Source organism: Euleptes europaea, chromosome 9, assembly GCF_029931775.1.
Source record: "Euleptes europaea isolate rEulEur1 chromosome 9, rEulEur1.hap1, whole genome shotgun sequence".
NCBI classification, from domain to species: domain Eukaryota; kingdom Metazoa; phylum Chordata; class Lepidosauria; order Squamata; family Sphaerodactylidae; genus Euleptes; species Euleptes europaea.
In genome coordinates this window covers 36,893,539-36,897,499 of record NC_079320.1, presented here as the reverse complement: position 1 = coordinate 36,897,499, position 3,961 = coordinate 36,893,539, and the positions used below count along the sequence as shown (strand labels likewise).

Genomic DNA, 3,961 nt, shown 5'->3' with positions numbered 1-3,961 from the left:
AAACCCAAGGCAAAACCTCCTGTGCATAAATGGACTCAGTTTTCTGAATGCTGCTGATCATGGAGATAGGGCATGCACACAGACATTTCCTCTGCACCTTTACACTATTCAAATTTCTTGTTAATTACATGGAGGCACAGGGTGGGGCCAGCATGGTTGTGTTCATTCTCTCTCCCCAATGCAGTGAGTAAACACACAGACAGGTAGTCTGCACAGGGCTTAAGAGCTCCATGCTTGGAGTTGCCAAGCATTTTTACCAGCCACAGCATTGCTATATTGTGGAAGACATCGGTATTCCAAAAAATCATTTCAGTCCAGAAAAATATTCCTTCCCTGTGCCCCTGTTCACCTGCACCATAGGCTCAGTCTGAGCTCTGAGTCAGAACATATGGAGCTGATATTTACCAAGAAAAAAATTCTTGACAGTTCCATCCATGGAAATAGCACATGTTACACCAGATGTGTGCTGGTTTGAGTTAATTTGGGGGGGGGGTCAATGTAATCTGAACATGCTTATAGGCATTCTTTTGTTTTTCGAGCTATTGCTTAAGGGTCTATTCTGGTGTTGAAATCAAGTACTTGAACTTCACCATAGAAATCTCTGGCTCAAATTCCACACCAAAAAAATAAAAACTAAATGTAAAAAAAGGAAATGTGGCCACGGTCTTTAACTAGAGTCCATCGAGAAATGAGTTAGAAAAACAAAACCCTGCTCTGTTTTTCAATGATTACTGCTCTCCACTTTTTAAGGCAATAAAAGAAACAACCTGGCATATTATACTCCCTGCCAGCATGCAAAACTGGCCTTTTTGACATTCTGGCAATTGAAACATCGAGAAAGAAATTAAGGTAGGAAGAACCTAAAAATATTACCCAGACACATTTGCTATAATCATCCTCGAAGTTAATAAAGATGCCTTTTTCATCCTTCTATTCAGAACATTAGCATTTTTAAAAACCCATATACTAATAGCGAAGTCAGCCATATCTGAGTATACTTAAATCCAGTGACTAGAGCTGTGAGCGGGCAAGACAGATCTTTCTACAAACCTGAAAAAACCTCAGGTTTGCACAAAAATGTGAAATCTTACATTGGACGGTTTTAAATAAACTTGAAAATGATAAAAGGAAAACCTGTAGCTTTAAGCAATGGATTCTCTCAATGGCTGTTGTTAGGCAACCATGGTATTCCAGGCTTGGTTGTGTCAGTAAAAGGCAGGGGAGGGGGCAGGGTGTTTTCCAGGCCTGTTTGGAGAGACTGATTGGGGCCATACCTGGCTACACTTGCCAGTTCCAAGTTGGGAAATTCCTGGAGATTTTGTGGTGCAGTCTGAGGAGGGCAGGGCTTGAAGAGGGGAGAGGCTTCAGACAAATATAATGCCATAGAGTCCATCCTCCAAAGTAGTCATTTTCTCCAGAAGGTCAGACCTCTGTCATCTGGAGTTCAGTTATTATTCCAGGAGATTTCCAGGTCCCACCCGGAAGTTGGAAACCCTAGGCATGGAAGCAACCTCTGATTGGCTTCATACCACCTGACGTCCATACAGTTAGACCTGGCTGCTTGCTACTGTTCAATGCCAGCCACCCTATGAAAACCAGTGTGTGTAGTGGTTAGAGCTTCACAGTAGGATCTAGGAGACTCAGGTTCTAATCCCCATCTTACTGTGGAAGCCTAACCTACCTCACAGGGTTGTTGTGCAGATAAAAAAGAGTAGAGCAGAATAATGTAAGCTTGTTTTGGTCCCCACTGTGAAGAAAGGTAGGATATAAATTAAGTAAATCAATAATAAATATACCTGAAGATGGGAGACAGATTAAAATTATGTTGGTGAATGGTTGAGAAGGAGAGAATGAGGCAGGGAAAGGGGAGAGGATATCGGAGTTGACAGGAGGAGGCCAAGAGGGTATAGTGTAGAGAGGGGGATACAGGGGAAAATAAGTTTCTACACCACGAGTCCTTGAGGGTTCCCTATGATGTAAGTGGCCCTGGCTCAGTGGCTGGAACCATAAAATTGGGCCATAGTTTTCCAAGGCAGAGACTGCTTTTTTTGGGGGGGGGAAGACAGAGGGGCAGATAAAGGTAGGTTGGCTGTTGGGTGGAAGGAGATAGAGATACTATGGATCCTTATATGCATGGCTACAGAAAATTCAATGTGTTATGCCATATTAGAAATGAGTGTGGGCAGGTGCCTTCCAAGTATGAAAGTCTGCCAGAGAGCCCACATTAACTAGAGATGCCATTTCTAAATGGAAAAATTGCGTGGTAGATTTGAGGAAGCAGAACTCAAAGTAAATGTGCTTTGCAAATTCTTTTGGGTATCCGTCTCAATGGGAATTAGCCTTAGTTCAGGGTCCTCTGCAGTGTATTCTGATGGAACCCTGCAACATGCCCTGGTATAAGCAGAAATGTTGTGCTTTTGTGCTCCATTTAGACTCACTGGTACCAATGAGTAGGGTTGCCAGGTCCCTCTTTGCCACTGGAGGGAGGTTTTTGGGGTTGAGTCTGAGGAGGGCAGGGTTTGGCGAGGGGAGGGACTTCAATGCCATAGAGTCCAATTGCCAAAGCTGCCAGGTGAACTGATCTCTATCCCATAAATGTTCCTCTCCACGGAAATCTTTAGTAAAAGACGAAAGATTTATACGATCTGAAGAGAAACCAGAGTATAACTGATCTCTATCAGCTGGAGATCAGTTGTAATCGCAGGAGATCTTCAGCTAGTACCTGGAGGTTGGCAACCCTACCAATGAGGCTAAAAGTCTACAAAAAAGTCATGCTGTAGTCCTTCCAGCATAGCCAAGATTGGGGGAGGCTGAAGAAAAAGAGCCATGACAAAGTAAAAAAGAAAGGAGCTATGACTAGGGATAACATGGACACCTTGTGTTCCCAAACCCACACAAACATGTGGCTGGTCTTGCACATCTCTTTGTGGAGTGAGCATAGAATCATACTGATTCACAAAGACAGCATCACAGGACTACTGAGCTTTCTCTCACATGCTCTAAAAATGCTTTCGATGGAGTACTTGGAAACAGGCAAAAGAATCTCTTGAATAAACCACCAGTGGGGAATAAACTTGCAATCACGAAGGAGAGCCTGCTGTTCAGTATATCAACAAAAATACATTGGGCCTGAGGCAAACCTGAAAGCAAACATATCCCAGATGGATCAGAGAGGCCTAAATACCTTCAAAGATAAAAATTTAATTAGAAGGAATGTCACTGTAGTAAATAAAAGGGTTCTTTGGTGATTGTTAAAACACATTGTTTCCTGCTAGTATGGTGCATTTTTGAAGCGATGGGGCACGCTATATTCAACAGTGCACTTAAAAAAGAGAGAGAAAAAACCCACTAGAGATTAAAAGAGTTCAGAAGGCCAGGAACCTTCCTTTGTTTAATGATCAAGATCAGAAAGCTATCAAAATGCCATTCAGTAGCAATGTTTGTTTCTTCAGCATCAAAAGAAAGGGAGTGGCAAAGGGGAGCATTACTTGCTGCTACACACTTGCTGCTACACAGTCTCCTGTTAGTCTTATACAAATGGAAGGCAGGATCCTCAGAAGTATATTCAAAGGCTATCAAGGAGGTTCTTGGCTTAACCTTGAGTTACTTGCTCCTGTTCTTCTTTTGTTCTCCAAGTGAAGACAGCAATGTAGGCTGAACCAAGGCCACAATTTTAAGTGGAAGAACAGCAGTGTGAACTGTGATATCCTAACATGAGTGAAAATTTCATCTGTGTAGTCCCTTGGGTTGTCAACCTCTTGGTGGGGCCAGGATATCAACTGGTATTACAACTGATTTCCCGATTACAAATCACCAGGAGAAAATGGCTGCTTTGGAGGGTGGCTTCTATAGCACTCCCTTCCCAAACCTTGCCCTTCCCAAGCTCCACCCACAAATTTCCAGGAATTTCCTAGCCTAGAGTTGGCTACCCTAAGTCCCAATTCTGACTGTCCTGGAGATG

General features: G+C 43.0%; 1 pseudogene; it reads right to left on the bottom strand.

Annotated features, from left to right (window-relative positions):
* Positions 1-2,538: 2,538 nt before the first annotated feature.
* Positions 2,539-2,665, bottom strand: LOC130483139 (U5 spliceosomal RNA; annotated as a pseudogene).
* Positions 2,666-3,961: the final 1,296 nt, after the last annotated feature.